Source organism: Balaenoptera physalus (assembly GCF_965194825.1).
Source record: "Balaenoptera physalus genome assembly, chromosome: 14".
Taxonomy (NCBI): domain Eukaryota; kingdom Metazoa; phylum Chordata; class Mammalia; order Artiodactyla; family Balaenopteridae; genus Balaenoptera; species Balaenoptera physalus.
In genome coordinates, this window is record NC_138893.1 from 18,939,285 (window position 1) to 18,962,973 (window position 23,689).

The following is a 23,689-nucleotide window of genomic DNA, read 5'->3' on the forward strand; positions in this document are numbered from 1 at the left end:
AGGAAAGATTCCTAGTGAAGTTATCAGGATGTAATTACTCATGATGTATCACTGTTTGCTTTAGGTCTAATGCTAAAAGCACATACACAATGCTTGTGTGACAACTGGGTATGAATAATAAAATGTATGGCCTATATAAAGAGTTTTCTCATTAACATACCTCTGAGCATGTTCACGATACCTGATCAGTATTCCCCCAATGTGGATTAACTAGGCAAATATAAAGGAGGCCTAGCACTGAGGGACATGATCTACACCTGGGCCAAACAGCTGAATCATTGTGGCACTGAGAGATTGACATTTTGATCATCAATGATTTCTATTGAAAAACTTGTAATCAAAAGGGAAAAAACTCTTCATGTATTGAGGTGTGAGGAAGTCACTCTGGCTTATATATGGTTTAACTTAAATTTTACTGACCAAAGTGGCCTGTTTTGTGGTCTTTTGGATATGGGTTGTACATCTGCTTTGGCATTGAGGAAGAGAATGCATTTGACAGTCAAAAAGGAGTAACTATGGTTCAGACATCCAAGATAAACCTAAGTGACCATTGTAGGTGTGATTTAGATGCATTCCTGTATTTTTGTTTTGTTTTGTTTTCTTTTTACGGTTTTTTTTTTTTTTTTTTTGCTGTGAACCATTTTTTAAGTCTATTGAATTTGTTACAGTATTGTTTCTGTTTCATATTTTGGTTTTTAGGCCACGAGGCATGTGGGATCTTAGCTCACCATCCAGGGATCAAACCGGCGCCCCCTGCACTGGAAGATGAAGTCTTAACCACTGGACCGCCAGGGAAGTCCCCGCATTCCTGTATTGTTCAACTTGAATTTCTGAGCTATATCAGACTCGGGATGCCACTAGCCATTCTCAAAACAATGTCTGCTGGTAGCTGCAACCCTACGTTTTCAAGGACTCCTCTCTTAACTATTAAATTTCAAACAATGATGTTAGATCAGATACTAATAGAAAGATGAGGCATATGTGTAGTGGTCAATAGCTCCTGTTATGGATACGTCAATACTACATCAGAATTTAAAACCTACTTAGGTAGAATTAGACAACTGGCTACGAAGTCTCTCTGAAGTTCCAGTTTCAGACCAGGTTTCAGACTTATTCTCCTGAATTCCTAAGGGAATGAGATCTACTTTTGCTATTAAATTTTCAGTTGTTACTCCTCCTATTTTAACTGGATTGGTTGCACCAAAATGGGGGGCCAAGGGACTGAGATGTTAATCATACAGGTCTCAGGTACAGGACTTGGAACTCAAATATTTCTAACGTGGTATCCATTCCAGTAGATTTAAGCAGGACTGTGCCCCATTTCAGCAGGAAGTAGCCAGAGCGGTCGTCACCCTGTTCCCTGAAAGATGTGGGGAAAGATAAAAGTGAAGTGGGGATTAAAAACGAGTTCCTGTGTCAATTTTATGATTAATGTCTCAATCTGAAATGATTATTCCTTTTCTTGTCAAAAATCTGTTCTCCTCAAGATTGAGGAGTATCCAGAAGAGGAGGAGTGAAACTGAGAGGGACTCTGTGGTCTCCTGGGCACAGAAGCCTTTCTGTGTGCCTCCTAACTTGTTTGTAGGGAATAGACTAGAGACTCCAGGGCCTTCCCTGAGTTCCAAAGGGCAAATTAGAACAGTTGCTAATCAGGTAAGTGAGGGGATGCAGAGACAGGGAGGAATAGTCAAGAAACAATAGTGCAGCCTTGAGGCAGTGTCCTGGTTTTGCCTCAAGGGATACACATAACAGGATCTTTGAGCTCCTTAAAGAACTAAAACCCCCAACAAATGGAAGATGTTAGCATTCTTCATTCCAGAGGAGCTCATCAAGAAACCATCTGAGACCAGATTAAAGGAGTGTAGGCGCTGCATACACACTGATCCTTATGAGCAACCACACTCTTGAACCATCGCTATAAAACACCAAATCCTCCCGCATTGGGACACACAGCTGTTGAGGGTATGAACCTGCTGTGTCCTCCATTGGCTGGCAGAGTGATAAAACTAATCTTTTCTATTTTTCCAAAACACTGTTCTCAAGATTTGATTCAGAACCGGTGCAGAGAGGCTGATTATTCAGTATCAGTTAGGTATAGAGTCAGGCAGTTAGTTAGAAAGAGTGTCAGGTCTATAGTTATGGAAAGCCTCAGGGAATTAAGGAGGGACAGACCAAGATATTACAGACAGCATCAGATCCTGAGTTAGGGAGATTGTCAGGGCATGACGTAGGACCAGCATCAGGACTATAGTTTGGATCAGCATCACGGTCTTAGTTAAAGTTATTGCCAGGACCTGAGTTAGGCAAAGTGTCAGAGCCTGAGTTAGGGACAGCTTCAGGGCCTGAGTGAGGTCTAGTGCCAGGCTGTTAGGTAGGATCAGCATCAGGGCCTTAGTTAAAGACATTATCAGGGCCTGAGTTAGGTACAGCAACAGGGCTTCAAAGGGACAGCCTCAGGGTCACACTTTGGGACAGAATCAGAACTTTAGTAGGGAAAGCGTCAGGACCATGGTAAGAGATGGATCAAGATATTAGCTCAAGATAGTGTCAGCACATTATTTATTGACGGCAGCAAGGCTGACGTTAGGGACAGCTTCAGGGCCTTACTTAGGGACAGTGTCAGAACCTGAGTTAGACCAAACCTCAGGGCCTAGGGTAAGACTAGGGTCAGGGCCTTTGTTAGGGACAATATCAGGGCCAGTGTTAGGCCTAGCATGAGGGCCTGAGTTAGGCTGAGCGTCAGGGCCTTAGTTAGGGACAGCCCCAGAGCCTCACTTAGGGACAGCGTCAGGGCTTACTTAGGGACAGTGTCAGTACATCGGTAAGAGATAGGTCAGGATATTAGCTCAGGATAGTGTCAGGACTTTAGTTACTGATAGCAGCAGAGCCTTAGTTAGGGACAGTGTCCGGGCCTTAGTTACGACTAGCGTCAGAGCCTTTGTTAGGTACAATGTCAGGGACTGAGTTAGGAATAGTGTCAAGGCCTTAGGGACAGTGTCCGGGCCTTAGTTACGACTAGCGTCAGAGCCTTTGTTAGGTACAGTGTCAGGGACTGAGTTAGGAATAGTGTCAAGGCCTTAGGGACAGTGTCAGGGCCTTGGGACTAATTTCAGGGCCTTAGTTAGAGACAGGGCTTTAGTTAGCATAAGAGGCATGACATTAGCTAGGGACAGGGTTAGGTTAAGGTCTAGGAATAGTGTCAGGAAATGAGCTAGGGATAGTGTGAAGACCTTAGTTACAGAGAGTATTAGAGCCTTACTTAGGACCAGTGTCAGGGCTTCAGGTAGGGACAGAGTCGGAGCCTGACTTAGGGAGAGCTACAGGGCCTGAGTAAGACCTAGCGTCAGGGCCTTAGCTAGGGAGAGCGCCAGGGCATGACTTAGGAAGAGCATCATGGTCTCAAAGACATTTTGAGGGTCTGAGTTAGGTACAGCATCTGAGCCTGAGTCAGGGAAAGCCTAGGGTTTCACTTAGGGACAGTGTCAGTGCTGATACAGGGACAGAGTTAGGACCTTGGTTAGAGAGGGTCAGGATATTAGCTCAGAATAGTGTCAGGACTTTAGTTATTGCCAGCAGCAGGGTCTATATTAGGGACAGCTTCCAGGCCTTAGTTAGAGACAGTGTCAGGGCCTTAGTTCGGATTAGTCAGGGACTTAGTTAGGGACAGCATTAGGGCTTGAATTAGGAAAAGAGACCAGACTTTAGCCAGGGACAGGGTCAGATTACGGTCTAGGCATAGTGTAAGGAAATGACCTAGGGATAGTGTCAAGACCTTAGTTATTGAGAGCATCAGGGTCTTATTTAGGACCAGCGTCAGGGCTTCAGGCAAGGAGAGCATCAGAGCCTGAGTTAGGGATAGCATCAGGGCCTTACTTAGGGACAACGTCTGGGCCTGAGTGAGGGGTAGACTCAGGGATTGAGTTAAAACCAGTGTTGGGGCCTTAGTTAGGGACAGTGGCAGGGCATGACTTAGGAGCAGCATCAGGGTCTCAAACACTTTTTAGGGTCTGAGTTAGGTACAGAGTCTGGGCCTGAGTTAGGGACAGACTCAGGGCTTACATAGGGAAAGTGTCAGGACCTTGGTAAGAGATGGTCAGGATATTAGCTCAGGATAGTGTCAGGACGTTAGTTTTGACGGCAGCAAGGCTGACGTTAGGGACAGCTTCAGGGCCTTAGTTAGGGACAACGTCAGGGCCTGAATTAGGCCTAAATTCACGGCTTGACTTAGACCTAGCTTTAGGACGTGAGTTAGGATTAGCATAGGGCCCTTTTTAGGGGCAGTGCAAGGGTCTGAGTCAGGAGTAGCATCAGGGCTTGAGTTAGACCTAGCATCAGGGTCTGAGTTAGGTCTAGCTTCAGGGCTTTAGTTAGAGATAGTTTCCAGGTCTTAGTTAGGACTAGCATTAGAGCCTTTATTAGGGACAATGTCAGGACTAGAGTTAGGGCTAGTGTGAGGGACTTAGTTAGTGAAGGCCTCAGGGCTTACTTAGGGAGAGTGTCAGGACCTTGATAACAGAGGCACCAGGACATTACCTATGGATAGTGTTGGGATTTAGTTATTGATGGCAGTAGGCCCTAGGTTAGGGACAGAGTGGGACCTGAGTTAGGACTAGTATCAGGGCTTGAATTAAGACTAGCTTTAAGGCCGTAGTTAGGGACAGTGTTAAGGCCTGAGTTAGGGGTAGTGTCAGGGCCTTCGTTAGGGACAGCACTATGGCTTTAGATAGGATAAGAGGCAGGAAATTAGCTAGGGACAGCGTCAGGTTAAGGGCTAGGGATAGTGTCAGGAAATGAGCTAGGGATAGTGTGAAGACCTTAGTTAGTGAGAGCATCAGGCCCTTATTGAGCATCAGCATCAGGCCCTTATTCAGGACCAGTGTCAGGGCTTCAGGTAGGGAGAGCATCAGAGCCTGATGTAAGGAGAACAACAGGGCCTGAGTGAGGCGCAGCGTCAGGGCCTTAGCTAGGAACAGTGTCAGGGCATGCGAGGAGAAGAATCAGGGCCTTCGTAGGACCAGCATTAAGGTCTTAGTAAAAGACATGATCAAGGCCTGAGTTAGCCACAGTGTCAGGACCTCAGTTAGGAATAGCTTCAGGGCCAGTGTCAGGGACAGCCTCAGGGCCTTATTTAGGGACAGCATCAGGGCTGACTTCGGGGCAGTGTGAGGACCTTGGTTAGAGATGGGTCAGGATATTAGCTCAGGATAGTGTCAGGACTTTAGTTATTGCCGGCAGCAGGGTATATATTAGGGACAGCTTCCGGGCCTTAGTTAGAGACACTGTCACGTCCTTAGTTAGGACTAGCGTCAGATCCTTTGTTACGTATCGTGCCAGTGCCTTAGTTAGGATTAGTCAAGGCCTTAGTTAGGGAGAGTATTAGGGTTTTGGTTAGGATAAGATGCAGGATATTAGCTTGGGACAGAGTCGGGTTCCAGGACAGAGATAGTGTCAGGAGATGACTTAGGGATAGTGTCGAGACCTTAGTTACTGAGAGTATCAGGGTCTTATTTAGAATCAGTGTCACGGCTTCAGGTTGGAACAGCAACAGAGCCTGACTTAAGGAGAGCGACAGGTCCTGAGTGAGGCCTAGCGTCACACCCTTAGCTGGGGACACTGTCAGGGCATGAATTAGGAGCAGCATCAGGGCCTTTGTTGGATCAGCATTAGGGTCTTAGTTAAAGACATGATCAGGGCCTGAGTTAGTCACAGCATCAAGACCTCAGTTAGGAATAGCTTCAGGGCCTGAGTTAGGAATAGCCTCAGGTCTTAACTTAGGGACAGTGACAGGAATTTCTTAGGGACACTGTCAGGACCTTGATTAGAAATGGGTCAGGGTATTAGCTCAGGAGAGTGTCAGGATTTTAGTTATTGCCGGCAGCAGGGCCTATATTAGGGACAGAATCCGGGCCTCAGAGACAGTGTCAAGGCCTTAGTTAGGACTAGTTAGGGCCTTAGATAGGGAGAGTGTTAGGGTTTCAGTTAGAATAAGATGCAGGACATTAGCTAGGGACCGTCAGGTTCCAGGCCAGGGAAAGTCTCAGGAAATGGCTTAGGGAGAACGTGAAGACCTTAGTTATTGAGAGCATCAGGACCATAGTTATGACCAGCGTCAGGGTCTTGATCAGGACCAGTGCCAGGGCTTGATGTACGGACAGCGTCAGAGCCTAACTAATGTACAGCAACAGGGCCTGAGTGAGGCCTATCTTTAGGGCGTGAGTTAGGGACAGTGTCAGGGCATGACATAGGAGTAGATAGAGGCCTCTGTAGGATCAGCATTAGGGTCTTCGTTAAAGATATTATCAGGGTCTGTTAGGGACAGCCTCAGGGCCTCACTTAGGGACAGCGTCAGGGCTTACTTTGGGAAAGTTTCAGGATCTTGGTAAGACATGGGTCAGGATATTAGCTCAGGATAATATCAGTACTTCAGATATTGACGGCAGCAGGACCTCAGTTAGAGACAGTGTCAGGGCCAAAATTAGGACTAGCATCAGAGCCTTTGTTAGGTACAGTGTCAGTGACTGAGTTAGGTGTAGTGTCAGGGCCTTAGTTAGGGACAGTGTCAGGGACTGAGTTAGGGCGAGCTTCCAGGCCTCAGTTACGGACAGGTTCACGGGCTTGGGAGTAATTTCAGGGCCTTAGTTAGGGACAGCATCAGGGATTTAGTTAGCATAAGAGGAGCCAAACCTGAAAGCAACCTGAATGCCAACACAAGCTGATGCAGAAGTGAACCATGCACTCTCCTCTGAAGGACTATTCCACAGAAGGTGAGTACACTTTCTTTAAAGATAGTAGAACTATAAAAATTATTTTTTTAAGAAAACTATATTCACAAGATGAAAGAATCTCGTCCTCAAGAATCTCTTTAGCTAATCTCGACATTAGCTAAAGAGAAGGTTAGGTTAAGGTCTAGGGATAGCGTCAGGAAATGACCTAGGGATAGTGTCAAGACCTTAGTTACTTAGAGCATCAGGGCCTAATTTAGGACCAGTGAATGTCAGGGCTTCGGGTAGGGACAGCGTCAGAGCCTGACTTAGGGAGATCGACAGAGCCTGAGTGAGGCCGAGAGTCAGGCACTTAGCTGGGGACACTGTCAGGGAATGACTTAGTAGCAGCCTCACAGTCTTTGTTGGATCAGCATTAGGGTCTTAGTTAAAGACATGATCAGGGCCTGAGTTAGTCACACGTCAAGGCCTCAGTTAGGGAAAGCTTCAGGGCCTGAGTTAAGGGCAGCCTCAGGTCTTCACTTAGGGACAGCGACAGGGCTTTCTTAGGGACAGTGTCTGGACCTTGGTTAGAAATGCGGCAGGATAGTGTCAGGATTTTATTAATTGCCGGCAGCAGGGCCTATATTAGGGACCGATTCCGGGCATTATTTAGAGACAGTGTCAGGGCCTTAGTTAGGGGGAGTGTCAGCGCCTGAGTTAGGAGTAGTGTCAGGGCATATGTTAGGGACAGTGTCAGGGCCTGAGTTAGGAGTAGTGTCAGGGCCTTAGTTAGGGACAGTGTCAGTGCGTGAGTTGGGAGTAATGTCAGGGCCTTACTTAGGGACAGTGTCAGTGCCAGAGTTGGAAGTAGTGTCAGGGCTTGAGTTAGGAGTAGTGACAGAGCCTTAGTTACGGATATTTTAAGGACCTGAGTTAGGAACAGTGTCACGGCCTTAGTTCGGGACAGAGTCAGTGCCTGAGTCGGGAGTAGTGTCAGCGCCTTAGATAGGTACAGCTTCAGCGCGTGAGGTGGGAGTAGAGTCAGGGCCTTAGTTAGACACAGTGTCAGTGCCTGAGTGGGAGTAATGTCAGGGCCTTAATTAGGGACAGTGTCAGGGCCTGAGTTAAGAGTAGTCTCAGGGCCTTAGTTGGAGACAGTGTCAGTGACTGAGTTTGTAATAGTGTCAGGGCCTGAGTTAGGAGTAGTGTGAGAGCGGTAGATAGAGACAGTGTCAGTGCCTGAGTTCGGAGTACTGTCAGGGCCTAGTTAGGGACAGTGTCAGTGCCTATGTTGGGAGTAGTGTCAGGGCCTTTGTTAGGGACAACGTCAGTGCCTGTGTTGGGAGTAGTGTCAGAGCCTTAGTTGTGGACAGCGTCAGTGCCTGAGTTGGGAGTAGTGTCAGGGCATTAGGGACAGCGTCAGTGCCTGAGCTGGGAGTAGTGTCAGGGACTTAGTTAGGGGCAGTGTCAATGCCTGAGTTTTGAGTAGTGTCAGGGCTTTTGTTAAACACAGTGTCAGTGCCTGAGATGGGAGTACTGTCTGCGCCTTAGATAGGGACAGGGTCAGTGTCTGACTTGTGAGAAGTGTCAAGGCCTACATTAGGGACAGTGGCAGTGCGTGAGTTGGGAGTAGTGTCAGTGCCTTAGATAGGGACAGCTTCAGTGCGTGAGGTGGGAGTAGTGTCAGGGCCGTTGTTAGGGAAAATGTCAGAGCCTGAGTTGAGAGTAGTGTCAGGGCCTTATTTAGGCACAGTTTCAGTGCCTGAGATGGCAGTAGTGTCAGGGCCTTAGATAGGGACAGTGTCAGTGACTGAGTTAGGAATAGTGTCAGGGCTTGTGTTAGGAGTAGTGATATAGCGGTAGTTAGGGACAGTGTCAGGGCCTGAGTTGGGAGTAATGTCAGGGCCTTACTTAGGGACAGTGTCAGTGCCTGAGTTGGGAGTACTGTCAGGGTCTAGTTAGGGACAGTGTCAGTGCCTATGTTGGGAGTAGTGTCAGGGCCTTTGTTGGGGACAGTGTCAGTGCCTGAATTGGGAGTAGTGTCAGGACATTAGTAAGGGACAGTGTCAGTGCCTGAGTTGAGAGTAGTGTCAGGACCTTAGTTAGGGACAGTGTCAGTGCCTGAGTTGAGAGTAGTGTCAGGGCCTTAGTTAGGGATAGCTTCAGTGCCTGAGTTGTGAGTTGTGTCAGGGCCTTATTTAGGGACATTGTCAGTGCCAGAGTTAAGAGTAGTCTCAGGGCCTTAATTACGGAGAGTGTCAGTGCCTGAGTTAGGAGTAGTGTCAGGGCCTAATTTTCGGACAGTGTCAGTGCCTGAGTTGAGAATACTGTCAGGGCCTTAGTTAGGGACAGTGTCAAGGCCTGAGTTAAGATTCGTGTCGAGCTCTTAGTTAGGGACAGGGTCAGTGACTGAGTTGGGATTATTGTCAGGGCCTTAGTTAGGGATAGTGTCAGGGCGTGAGTTAAGAGTAGTCTCAGGGCCTTAGTTAGGGACCATGTCAGTGACTGTGTTAGGAATAGTGTTAGGGCCTGAGTGAGGCATACAGTGAGAGAGGTAGTTAGGGACAGTGTCAGGAATTGAGTTGTGAGTAGTGTCAGTGCCTTAGCCACAGTGTCATTGCCTGAGTTGGGAGTAATGTCAGGGCCTTAGTAAAGGACAGTGTCAGTGCCTGTGTTGGGAATAGTGTAAGGCTTAGTTAGGGACAGTGTCAGTGCCTATGCTGGTAGTAGTTTCACTGCCTTCTTTAGGGACCGTGTCAGTGCCTGACTTGCGAGTAGTGTCAGGGCCTGAGTTAGGGACAGCTTCAGTGCCTGACTTGCGAATAGTGTCAAGGCCTTAGTTAGGGACAGCTTCAGTGCCTGAGTTGTGAGTAATGTCAGCGTCTTTGTAAGGGACACTCTCAGGGCCTGAGTTGTGAGTGGTGTCAGGGCTTTAGTAAAGGGCAGTGTAAGTGCCTGACTTCGGAGTAATGTCAGGGCCTTACATACGGACAGTATCAGTGCCTGAGTTGGGAATAGTGTCAGGGCCTAGTTAGGGACATTGTCAGTGCTTATGTTGGTAGTAGTTTTACTGCCTTCTTTAGGGACAGTGTCAGTGCATGAGTTGGGAGTTGTGTCAGGGCATTAGTAAGGGACAGTGTCAGTGCCTGAGTTGGGAGTAGTGTCAGAGCCTTAGGGACAGCATCAGTGCCTGAATTGCCAGTAGTGTCAGGGCCTTAGTTAGGGACAGCTTCAGTGCCTGAGTTGTGAGTAGTGACAGGGTCTTTGTAAGGGACAGTGTCAGGGCCTGAATGAAGAGTACTGTCAAAGCCTTAGTTAGGTACAGCGTCAGTGCCTGAGTTGGGAGTAGTATCAGGGTCTGAGTTAGGGACAGTGTCAGTGCCTGAGTTGGGAGTAGTGTCACGGCCATAATTAGGCAAAATGTCAGTGCCTGAGTTGGGAGTAGTGTCAGGGCCTTAGTTACGGACAGTGTCAGGGCCAGAGTTAGGAGTAGTGTCAGGGCCTTAGTTAGGGACAGCTTCAGTGCCTGAGTTGGGATTATTGTGAGGGCCTTGGTTAGGGATAGTGTCAGGGCGTGAGTTAAGAGTAGTCTCAGGGCCTTAGTTAGGGACCGTGTCAGTGACTGTGTTAGGAATAGTGTCATGGCCTGAGTGAGGTGTAGTGTGAGAGCGGTAGTTAGGGACAGTGTCAGGGATTGAGTTGTGAGTAGTGTCAGTGCCTTAGTTAGTGACAGTGTCATTGCCTTAGTTGGGAGTAATGTCAGGGCATTAGTAAGGGACAGTGTCAGTGCCTGAGTAGGGAGTAGTGTCAGGACCTTAGTTAGGGACAATGTTAGTGCCTGAGTTGAGAGTAGTGTTAGAGACTTAGTTAGGGACAGTGTTAGTGCCTGAGTTGAGAGTAGTGTTAGAGCCTTAGTTAGGGACAGCGTCAGTGCCTCAGTTGAGAATAGTTTCAGGGCTTTAGTTAGGGACAGCGTCAGTTCCTGACTTGCGAGTAGTGTCAGGACCTTAGTTAGGTACAGCTTCATTGTCTGAGTTGTGAGTAATGTCAGGGTCTTTGTAAGGGACAGTGTCAGGGCCTGAATTAAGGGTAGTGTCAAAGCCTTAGTTAGGGACAGCGTCAGTGCCTGACTTGGGAATAGTGTCAGGGTATTAGGTAGGGACAGTGTCAGTGCCTGAGTTGGGAGGAGTGTCAGGTCCTTAGTTAGGGATAGTGCCAGTACCTGAGTTGGGAAGAGTCTCAGGGCCTAGTTAGGGACAGCTTCAGTGCCTGAGTTGGGAGTAGTGTCAGGGTCTTAGTTAAGGACAGCGTCAGTGCCTGAGTTGGGAGGAGTGTCAGGACATTATTAAGGGACAGTGTTAGTGCGTGAGTTGGGAGTAGTGTTAGGGCCTTAGTTAGGGACAGTGTCAGTGCCTGATTTAGGAGTAGTGTCAGGGCCGTTGTTAGGGACAGTGTCAGTGCCTGAGTTGGGAGTAGTGTCGGGGAATTATTTAGGGGCAGTGTAAATGCCTGAGTTTTGAGTAGTGTCAGGGCTGTAGTTAAGGACAATGTCACAGCCTGTGTTGGGAGTAGTGTCAGGGCCATTGTTAGGCACAGTGTCAGTGCCTGAGATGGGAGTAGTGTCATGGGCTTTCTTAATGATAGTGGCAGTGCCTGAGTTGGGAGTAGTGTCAGCGCCTTATATAGGGACAGGGTCAGTGTCTGACTTGTGAGAAGTGTCAGGGCCTACATTAGGGACAGTGGCAGTGCCTGAGTTGGGAGTAGTGTCAGTGCCTTAGATAGGGACAGCTTCAGTGTGTGAGGTGGGAGTAGTGTCAGGGCCGTTGTTAGGGACAATGTCAGAGCCTGAGTTGAGAGTAGTGTCAGGGCCTTATTTAGGCACAGTGTCAGTGCCTGAGATGAGAATAGTGTCAGGGCCTTAGATAGGGACAGTGTCAGTGACTGAGTTAGGAATAGTGTCAGGGCTTGTATTAGGAGTAGTGTCAGAGCGGTATTAGGGACAGTGTCAGGGCCTGGGTTTGGAGTATTGTCAGGGCCTAGTTAGGGACAGTGTCAATGCCTATGTTGGGAGTAGTGTCAGGGCCTTTGTTAGGGACAGAGTCAGTGCCTGATTCGGGAGTAGGGTCAGGGCCTTATTTAGGCACAGTGTCATTGCCTGAGTTGGGAATAGGGTCAGGGTCTTTGTTAGGGACAGTGTCAGGGCCTGAGGTAAGAGTAATGTCAAGGCATTAGTTAGGGACAGTGTCAGTGCCTGAGTCGGAAGTAGTGTCAAGGCCTTAGTTAGGGACAGTGTCAGTGCCTGAGTTGGGAGTAGTGTCAGGACGTTAGGAATAGACAGTGTCAGTGCCTGAGTTGGGAGTAAGGTCAGGGCCTTACTTAGGGACAGTGTCAGTGCCTGACTTGGGAGTAGTGTCATGGCTGTAGTTAGGAACAATGTCAGAGCCTGAGTTGGGAGTAGTGTCAGAACCTTAGTTAGGGACAGTGTCACTGCCCCAGTTGGGAATACTGTCAGGACCTTAGTTAGGGACAGAGTCAGTGCCTGACCTGGGATGAGTGTCAGGGCCTTAGTTAGCAACAGTGTCATTGCCTGAGTTGGGAGTAATGTCAGGGCTTTAGTTAGGGACAGTGTCAGTGCCTGAGTTGGGAGTAATGTTAGGGCCTTAGTTAGGGACAGTGTCAGTACCTATGTTGGTAGTAGTTTCACTGCCTTCTTTACGGACCGTGTCAGTGCCTGACTTGGGAGTAGTGTCAGGGCATTAGTAAGGGACAGTGTCAGTGCCTGAGTTGGGAGCAGTGTCATAGCCTTAGTTAGGGACAGCGTCAGTGCCTGAGTTGGGAAAAATGTCAGGGCTTTAGTTAGGGACAGTGTCAGTGCCTGACTTGCGAGTAGTGTCAGGGCCTAGTTAGGGACATTGTCAGTGTGGATGTTGGTAGTAGTTTCACTGCCTTCTTTAGGAACAGTGTTATTGGCTGAGTTGGGAGTAGTATCTGGGTCATAGTTAGGGACAGCATCAGTGCCTGAGTTGGGAGTAGTGTCTGGGTCATAGTTAGGGACAGTGTCAGTGCCTATGTTGGGAGTAGTGTCAGGGTCTTTGTTAGGGACAGTGTCAGTGCCTGAATTGGGAGTACTGTCAGGACGTTAGTAAGGGACAGTGTCAGTGCCTGAGTTGGGAGTAGTGTCAGGACCTTAGTTAGGGACAGTGTCAGTGTCAGAGTTAGTAGTAGTATCTTGGCCTTAGGTAGGGACAGTGTCAGGACCTGAGATAGGAATAGTCTCAGGGCCTCAATTAGGGAGAGTGTCAGTGCCTGAGTTAGGAGTAGTGTCTGGGCCTAATTTTCGGACAGTGTCAGGGCCTGAGTTAGGAGTAGTTTCAGGGCCTTTGTTAGGGACAGTGTCAGTGCGTGAGTTGGGAGTATTGTCATGGCCTTAGTTAGGGACAGTGTCAGTGCCTGAGTTGGGAGTCGGATCAGGGCCTTAGTTAGGGACAGTGTCAGGGCCTGCGTTAGGAGAAGTCTCAGGGTCTTAGGGATAGTGTCAGTGACTGAGTTGGGATTATTGTCTGGGCCTTACTTAGGGATAGTGTCAGGGCATGAGTTAAGAGTAGTCTCAGGGCCTTAGTTGGGGACCGTGTCAGGGAGTGTGTTAGGAATAGTGTCAGGGCATGAGTTAAGAGTAGTCTCAGGGCCTTAGTTGGGGACCGTGTCAGGGAGTGTGTTAGGAATAGTGTCAGGGCCTGAGTGAAGCGTAGTGTGAGAGCAGTAGTTAGGGACAGTGTCAGGAATTGAGTTTTGAGTAGTGTCAGTGCCTTAGTTAGCGACAGTGTCATTGCCTGAGTTGGGAATAGTGTAGGGTCTAGTTAGAGACAGTGTCAGTGCCTATGTTGGCAGTAGTTTCAATGTCTTCTTTAGGGACCGTGTCAGTGCCTGATTTGGGAGTAGTGTCAGGGCATTAGTAAGGGACAGTGTCAGTGCCTGACTTGGGAGTAGTGTGAGAGCCTTAGTTAGGGACAGCGTCAGTGCCTGAGTTGGGAAAAATGTCAGGGCTTTAGTTAGCGACAGCGTCAGTGCCTGAGTTGGGAGTAGTGTCAGGGCCTTAATAAGGCAAAATGTCAGTGCCTGAGTTGGGAGTAGTGTCAGGGCCTTAGTTACGGACAGTGTCAGTGCCTGAGTTAGGAGTAATGTCAGGGCCTTAGTTAGGGATAGTGTCAGTGCCTGAGTTGGGGTTATTGTCAGGGCCTTAGTTAGCGATAGTGTCAGGGCGTGAGTTCAGTGTAGTCTTAGGGCCTTAATTAGGGACCATGTCAGTGACTGTGTTAGGAATAGTGTCAGGGCCTGTGTGAGGCGTAGAGTGAGAGCGGTAGTTAGGCACAGTGTCAGGGCCTGAGTGGTGAGTGGTGTCAGGGCCTTAGTTAAGGGCAGTGTAAGTGCCTGACTTGGGCGTAATGTCAGGGCCTTACATAAGGACAGTGTCAGTGCCTCAGTTGGGAATAGTGTCAGGGTCTAGTTAGGGATAGTGTCAGTGCCTATGTTGGTAGTATTTTCACTGCCTTCTTTAGGGACAGTGTCAGTGCATGAGTTAAGAGTAGTGTCAGGGCATTAGTAAGGGACAGTGTCAGTGCCTGAGTTGGGAGTAATGTCAGAGCTTTAGTTAGGGACAGCATCAGTGCCTGACTTGCGAGTAGTGTCAGGGCCTTAGTTAGGGACAGCTTCAGTGCCTGAGTTGTGAGTAGTGACAGGGTCTTTGTAAGGGACAGTGTCAGGGCCTGAATGAAGAGTACTGTCAAAGCCTTAATTAGATACAGCGTCACTGCCTGAGATGGGAGTAGTGTCAGGGTCTTAGTTAGGGACAGCGTCAGTGCCTGAGTTGGGAGTAGTGTCAGGGCCTTAGTTAGGGACAGTGTCAGTGCCTGAGTTGGGAGTAGAATCAGGGCCTTAGTTAGGGACAGTGTCAGGGCCTGCGTTAGGAGAAGTCTCAGGGTCTTAGGGATAGTGTCAGTGACTGAGTTGGGATTATTGTCTGGGCCTTACTTAGGGATAGTGTCAGGGCATGAGTTAAGAGTAGTCTCAGGGCCTTAGTTGGGGACCGTGTCAGGGAGTGTGTTAGGAATAGTGTCAGGGCCTGAGTGAAGCGTAGTGTGAGAGCAGTAGTTAGGGACAGTGTCAGGAATTGAGTTTTGAGTAGTGTCAGTGCCTTAGTTAGCGACAGTGTCATTGCCTGAGTTGGGAATAGTGTAGGGTCTAGTTAGAGACAGTGTCAGTGCCTATGTTGGCAGTAGTTTCAATGTCTTCTTTAGGGACCGTGTCAGTGCCTGATTTGGGAGTAGTGTCAGGGCATTAGTAAGGGACAGTGTCAGTGCCTGACTTGGGAGTAGTGTGAGAGCCTTAGTTAGGGACAGCGTCAGTGCCTGAGTTGGGAAAAATGTCAGGGCTTTAGTTAGCGACAGCGTCAGTGCCTGAGTTGGGAGTAGTGTCAGGGCCTTAATAAGGCAAAATGTCAGTGCCTGAGTTGGGAGTAGTGTCAGGGCCTTAGTTACGGACAGTGTCAGTGCCTGAGTTAGGAGTAGTGTCAGGGCCTTAGTTAGGGACAGCTTCAGTGCCTCAGTTGGGATTATTGTGAGGGCCTTAGTTAGGGATAGTGTCAGGGCGTGAGTTAAGAATAGTCTCAGGGCCTTAATTAGGGACCGTGTCAGTGACAGTGTTAGGAATAGTGTCACGGCCTGAGTGAGGCGTAGTGTGAGAGCGGTAGTTAGGGACAGTGTCAGGGATTGAGTTGTGAGTAGTGTCAGTCCCTTAGTTAGCGACAGTGTCATTGCCTGAGTTGGAAGTAATGTCAGGACATTAGTAAGGGACATTGTCAGTGCCTGAGTTGGGAGTAGTGTCAGAGCCTTAGTTAGGGACAACTTCAGTGCCTGAGTTGGGAATAATGTCAGTGCTTTAGTTAGGGACAGCATCAGTGTCTGAGTTGGGAAGAGTGTCAAGGCCTAGTTAGGGACTGTGTCAGTGCCTATGTTGGTAGTAGTTTCACTTCCTTAGTTAGGGACAGCTTCATTGCCTGAATTGTGAGTAGTGTCAGTGTCTTTGTAAGGGACAGTGTCAGGTCCTGATTTAAGACTAGTGTCAAAGCCTTAGTTAGGGACAGCGTCAGTGCCTGAGTTGGGAGTGTGTCAGGGTCTTAGTTAGGGTCAGCGTTAGTGTCTGAGTTGGGAGTAGTGTCAGGGCCTTAGTTAGGGATAGTGTCAGTGCCTGAGTTGGGAGTAAGTAAGGGCCTTAATTAGGCAAAATGTCAGTGCCTGAGTTGGTAGTAGTGTCAGGGTCTTATTTAGGGACAGTGTCATTGCCTGAGTTGGAATTATTTCCAGGGCCTTAGTTAGGGATAGTGTCAGGGTGTGAGTTAAGCAGTCTCAGGGAGTTAGTTAGGTACCGTGACAGTGACTGTGTTAGGAATAGTGTCAGGGCCTTAGTGAAGCATAATGTGAGAGCGGTAGTTAGGGACAGTGTCAGGGCCTGAGTTGTGAGTAGTGTCAGGGCCTTAGTTAAGGACAGTGTCGGTGCCTGACTTGGTAGTAATGTCAGGGCCTTACTTATGGACAGTGTCAGTGCCTGAGTTGGGAGTACAGACAGGGCTTAGTTAGGGACAGTGTCAGTGCCTGAGTTGGGAGAAGTGTCATGGACTTATTTAGGGACAGCGTCAGTGCCTGAGTTGGGAGTAGTGTCAGAGCCTTAGTTAGGGACCGGTTCAGTGCCTGAGTTGGAATTAGTGTCTGGGCCTTAGTTAGGGGCAGTGACAGTGCCTGAGTTGGATGTAGTGTCAGGGCCTCAGTTTCGGACAGTGTCAGTGCCTGAGGTAGGAGTAGTGTCAGGGCCTAATTATCGGACAGTGTCAGGGCCTGAGTTAGGAGTAGTGTCAGGGCCTTAGTTAGGGACAGTGTCAAAGCCTGAGTTAAGAGTCTTGTCAAGCTCTTGGTAAGGGACAGTGTCAGTGCCTGAGTTGGGAATAGTGTCAGGTCTTAGTAGGGACTGTGTCAGTGCCTGAGTTGGGAGAAGTGTCAGGGCCTTAATTAGGCAAAATGTCAGTGCCTGAGTTGGAATAGTGTCAGGGCCTTAGTTACGGAAAGTGTCAGTGCCTGAGTTGGGATTAGTGTCAGGACCTTTGTTAGGGACAGTGTCAGTGCCTGAGTTGAGAGTAGTGTCAGATCCTTAGTTGGTGACAGCGTTAGTGCCTGAGTCGGGAGTAGTTTAAGGGCCTTATTTAGGGACAGTGTCAGTGCTTGAATTGAGATTATTGTGAGGGCCTTAGTTAGGGATAGTGTCAGGGCGTGAGATAAGAATAGTGTCAGGGCCTTATTTACTGACTGTGTCAGTGACTGTGTTAGGAATAGTGTCAGGGCTTGAATGAGGCATAGTGTGAGAGCGGTATTTAGGGACAGTGTCAGTGCCTGATTTGGGAGTAGTGTCATAGCCTTAGGGACAGCGTCAGTGGCTGATATGGTAATAGTGTCAGGGGCTTTTTTAGGGAGAGTGTCAATGTCTCAGTTGGGATTAATGTCAGGGTAAGGGACAGTGTGAGAGCCTGAGTTAAGAGTAGTGTCAAGGCCTTAGTTAGGGACAGCTTCAGTGCCTGAGTTGGGAGTAGTGTCATGGCCTTAGTTAGGGGCACTGTCAGTGCCTGAGTTGGGAGTAGTGTCAGGACCTTAGTTCGAGACAGTGTCAGTGCCTGAGTTGGGAGTAGTATCAGGGTCTTAGTTTTGGAGAGTGTCAGTGCCTGAGTTAGGAGTACTGTCAGGGCCAAAGTTACGGACAGTGTCAGTGCTGGAGTCACCATGGAGTCACCAAGACCCCTTTCACCACAATGCTTCATGACCCCTGTCATCACAATGTTCCCTGCCTTTATCATCACAATGCTCCTTGTCCTCTGGAATCACAATGTTCCATACCCTCGTCATCACAATGATCCATGGCCCCTGTAATCACAATGCTCCATGCCCTTGTCATCACCATGCTCCAGAACTCTTGTCATCAAAATGCTCCATGACACTTGTCATCACAATGCTCCATGGCTTTTGTCATCACAATGCTCCATGGTCCCTGTCATCACAGTGCTCCATGATACCTTTCATTACAGTGCTAAATGACCACTGTCATCACAATGCCCCATGACTCCTGTCATCACAATGTTCCCTGCCAATCATATCACAATGCTCCATGACCATTTCATCACAGTGCTCCAGAATTCTTTTCATCACAATGTTCCATGACCGTGTCATCAAAATGCTCCATGAAACATATCATCACAGTTCTCCATGACCCTTGTCATCACAATCCTCCATGGCCCCTTTCATCACAATGCTCCATGACCCCTGTCATCCCAATGTTCAATGACCCCTGTCTTCACAGTGTTCCCTGCCCTTGTCATCGCAATGCTCCATGCCCCTGTAATCATAATGCTCCATGCCCTTGTCATCACCATGCTCCAGAACACTTGTCATCAAATTCTCCATGACACTTGTCATCAAAATGCTCCATTGCCTTTGTCATCACAATGCTCCATGGCCCCTGTAATCACATTGCTCCATGATCCCTTTCATCAAAATCCTCCATGACCACTGTCATCACAATGCCCCATGACGCCTGTCATCACAATGCTCCATGCTCTTTTCATCACAATGCTCTAGAATTCTTGTCATCACAATGTTCCATGACCGTGTCATCACAATGCTCCATGACCCATGTCATCACAATTCTCCATGACCCTTGTCATCACAATGCTCTATGGCTCTTGTCATCACAATGCTCCATGGTGAATTTCATCAAAATGCTCCAGGACAACTTTCATCACGGTGTTCCATGCCCCCTGTCATCACAATGCCCAATGCCCCTGTCATCACAAGGCCCCATGACCCCTGTCATCACAATGCTCCATGGCCCTTGTCATCACAAAGCTCCATGATCCCTGTCATCACAATGATCCATGACCCCTTTCCTCACAGTGCTCCAGTACCCCTTTCATCACAATGCTCCATGATCCTTTTCAGCACAATGCTCAATGACACCTGTCATCACAATGTTCCCTGCCCATGTCATCACAATGCTCCATGTCCCCTGTAATCACAATGCTCCATGCCCTTTTCATCACAATGCTCCATGGATCTTGGCATCACAATGCACCATGCCCTTGTTATCACAATGCTTCATGAACCATGTCATCACAATGTTCCATGACCCTTGTCATCACAATGCTCCATCACCCTTGTCATCACAATGCTCTATGATCCCTCTCATCACAATGTTCCATGACCGCTGTCATCACAATGCTCCTGGACCATTTTCATCACAATGCTCCATGCCCCCTCTTATCACAATGGCCCATGACCCCTGTCATCACAATTCTCTAGGACCATTTTCATCACAATGCTCTATGCCGTCTGTCATCACAATGCTCCATGACCCTTGTCATCACAATGCTGCATGATCCCTGTCATCACAGTTGTCCGTGATGGCTGTCATCACAATGCTCCAGGACCCTTTTCATCACAATGCTCCATGCCCCCTCTCATCACAATGGCCCATGACACCTGTCATTACAATGTTACATGGCCTTTGTCATCACAATGCTCCATGACCCTGGTCATCACAATGCTCCATGACCCTTGTCATCACAATGCTCCATGCCGTTGTCATCACAATGCTCCATGGTCCTGGTAATCACAATATTCCATGCCCTTGTCATCATAATGCTCCAGAACTCTTGTCATCATAATGCTCCGTGACGGTGTCTTCACAATGCCCCATGACACCTGTCATCACAATTCACCATGGCCCTTGTCATCACAATGCTCCCTGGTCCCGGTAATCACAGTGTTCCATGACCCCTTTCATTACAATGCTCTATGACCACTGTCATCACAGTGCCCCATGAAGCCTGTCATCACAATGCTCCAAGGCCCCTCATCAAAATGCTCCATGATCCCTGTCAACACAGTGTTCCATGACACTTTTCATCACAGTGCTCCGTGATGTCTGTCATGACAACGTTCCCAGTCCATGTCATCACAATGCTCCATATCCCCTGTAATCACAATGCTCCATGGCCCCTTTCATCACAGTGCTCCATTATACCTTTCATCACAATTCAAGATGACTACTGTAATCACAATGCCCCATGACACCTGTCATCAAAATTCACCATGGCCCTTGTCATCACAATGCTCCAAGAACCGTGTCATCACAATGTTCCAGGACACTTGTCATCACAATGCTCCATGACCCCTGTCATCAAAATGTCCCATGACCCCTGTCATCACAATGTTCCATGACAGTTGTCATCACAATGCTCCATAACCCCTGTCATCACAATGCCCCAAGACCACTTTCATCACAGTGTTCAATGCCCCCTGTCATCACAATCCTCCCTGACCCCTTTCATCACAATGCTCCATGACACCTGTCATCACAATGCTCCATGGCTGTTGTCATCACAATGCTCCATTGCCACAGTAATCACAGTGCTCCATGACCCCTTTCAAAACAGTGCTCCATGACCCCTTTCATCACAATGCTCCATGCCCCTGACATCACAATGCCCCATGACACCTCTCATCACAATACTACATGGTCCTTGTGAACACAGTGCTGCATGATCGCTGTAATCACAATGATCCATGACTGCTTTCCTCAAAATGCTCCAGTACGACTTTCATCACAATACTCCATGCCCCTTGTCATCACAACGCTCCATGACCCCTGTAATCACAAGGCTCCATGACCATGTCATCACAATGTTCAATGAGCACTGTCATCACAATGCTCCTTGACCGCTTTCATCACAATGTTCCATGCCCCCTGTCATCACAATGCCCCATGACCTATGTCATCACAGTGCTCCATGGCCCATGTCATCGCTATGATCCATGACCCATTTCATCACATTGCTCCTTGACATCTGTCATCACCATGCTCCATGGCCCCTGTAATCAGAGTGCTCCATGACCCCTTTCATCACAATGCTCCATGAACCCTGTAATCACAAGGCCCAATGGCCCCTGTCATCACAATGCTCCATGGCCCTTGTCATCACAATGCTCCATGACCCCTGTCATAACAATGCTCCATGACCCCTGTAATCACAAGGCCCAATGGCCCCTGTCATCACAATGCTCCATGGCCCTTGTCATCACAATGCTCCATGACCCCTGTCATCACAATGCTCCATGACCCCTGTCATCACAATGCTCCATGATCCCTGTAGTCACACTGATCCATGACACCTTTCATCACAAGGCCGAATGGCCCCTGTCATCACAATTCTCCATAGCCCTTGTCATTACAGTTCCCCAATACCTCTTTCATCACAATGATCCATGACCCCTATCATCACCATTCTCCATGATACTTGTCATCACAATGCTCCATGGCCCTTTTCATCACAATGCTCCATGACCCCTTTCATCACAATGCTCCATGAACCCTTTCATCACAATGCTCCATGCCCCCGACATCACAATACCCCATGAAACATGTCATCACAAAACTACATGGTCCTTGTGATCACAACGCTCCATTAACCCTGTTATCACAATGCTCCATGACCCTGGTCATCACAATGTTCTATGATTGCAGTAATCACAATGGTCCATGACACCTTTCCTCAAAATGCTCCAGTACGCCTTTCAGCACAATACTCCATGCCTCTTGTCATCACAACGCTCCATGGCCCCTGTAATCAAAAGGCTCCATGACCATGTCATCACAATGCTCGATGAGCACTCTCATCACAATGCTCCTTGTCCACTTTCATCACAATGTTCCATGCCCCCTGTCATCACAATGCCCCATGACCCATGTCATCACAATGCCCCATGTCATCACAATGCCCCATGACCCCTGTCATCACACTGCTCCAAGGCCTTTGTCATCACAATGCTCCATGGCATTTGTTATCACAATGCTCCATGGTGCATTTCATCACAATGTGGCTGGACAACTTTTATCACAATGTTCCATTACCCCTGTCATCACAATGCTCCACGACACTTGTCATCACAATGCTCCATGGCCCTTGTCATCACAATGCTCCCTTGTGCGTTTCATCACAATGCTCCATGACATCTTTCATCAAAATGCTACATGACCTATTTCATCACAATGCTCCATGGCCATTGTCATCACAATGCTCCATGAGCCCTGTCATCACAATGATCCATGAACCATTTCATCACAATGCTCAATGGTTTTGTCATCACAATGCTCCGTGGCTTTTGTCATCACAATGCTCCCAGGACCCTGTAATTACAGTGTTCCATGACATCTTTCATCACAATGCTCCATGCGCCTCTCATCACAATGCCCCTTGACCCCTGTCATCACAATGCTCCTTGGTTTTTTCATCACTATTCTCCATGGGCCCTGTAATCATAGTACTCCATGATCCCTTTCATCACAATGCTCCATGGCGCCTGTCATCACAATGCCCCATGACCCATTTCATCACAATATTCCGTGACCATTGTCATCACAATCCTCCATGCCCCTATCATCACAATGCTTCATCACAATGCTCCACGGCTTTGGTCATCACAATGTTCCATGGCCCCTGTAATCACAGTGCTCCATGACCCCTTTTATCACAATGCTCCATACCTCTGTCATCACAATGCCCCATGACCTCTTTTATCACAATGCTCCATGACCCCTGTCATCACAGTGCTCCATGACTCCTTTCATCACAATGTTCCATGCCCTTTGTCATCACAATGCTCCATGATCCATGTAATCACAATGATACATGACCCCTTTCATCACAATGGTCCATGCTCTTGTCATCACAATGCTCCATGATCCCTATCAACACAATGCCCCCTGACCCCTTTCATCACAATGTTCCATGACCATGTTACTACAAGGCACCATGCCCTTATCATCACAATGCTCCATGCCCACTGTCATTACAATGCCCCATGACCCCTGTCATCACAATGATCCATGGCCCTTGTCATCACAAACCTCCATGAACCCTGTCAATCCAGTGATCCATGACACCATTCCTCACAGTGCACCAGTACCATTTTCATTACAATGCTCCATGCCACTTGTCATCACAATGCACCATGCCTTTGTCATCACAATGCTCCATGGCCCCTGTAGTCACAATGCTCCATGCCCTTGTCATCACAAAGTTCCAGAACTCTTGTCATCACAATGGTCCATGCGCGTGTCATCACAATGCTCCATGGCCCATGTCATCACAATGCTCTATGGTACTTTTCATCACAATGCTCCAGGACAATATTCATCACAATGCTACATGCCCCATGTCCTCACAATGCCCCATGTCATCACAATGCCCCATGACCCCTGTCATCACACTGCTCCATGGCCTTTGTCATCACACTGCTCCATGGCATTTGTTATCACAATGCTCCATGGTGCATTTCATCACAATGCTGCAGGACAACTCTCATCACAATGTTCCATGCCCCCTGTCATCACAATGCTCCATGACTCTTGTCATCACAGTGCTCCATGGCCATTGTCATCACAATGCTACCTTGTACGTTTCATCACAATGCTCCACGACATCTTTCATCAAAATGCTGCATGACTTATTTCATCACAATGTTCCATGGCCATTGTCGTCACAATGACACATCTCCCGTTTCATCACAGTGTTCCATGACCACTTTCATTACAATGTTCCATGACCATTGTCATCACAATGCACCATTCCCCTATCATCACAATGCTCCATGACCACTGTCATCACAATGATACATAAACCCTTTCATCCCAATGCTCCATGCCAACAGTCGTCACAATGCCCCATGACCCCTTTCATCACAATGCTCCATGGTGCTTACGATCACAAAGTTCCATGACCCCTCTCATCAAAATGATCCATGACCCCTTTCCTCACAATGCTCCAGTACTCCTTTCATCACAATACTCCATGCCACATGTCATCACAATGCACCATGCCGTTGTCATCATGA

General features: G+C 48.2%; 1 long non-coding RNA gene across 1 annotated transcript; it reads right to left on the bottom strand.

Moving 5' to 3' along the window:
* Positions 1–18,335: 18,335 nt before the first annotated feature.
* Positions 18,336–22,782, bottom strand: LOC309642230. Its single transcript, XR_014253061.1, has 2 exons — positions 21,735–22,782; positions 18,336–18,454 (listed from the first exon to the last, which is right to left on the bottom strand). It is a non-coding gene; the product is annotated as an uncharacterized lncRNA (long non-coding RNA).
* Positions 22,783–23,689: the final 907 nt, after the last annotated feature.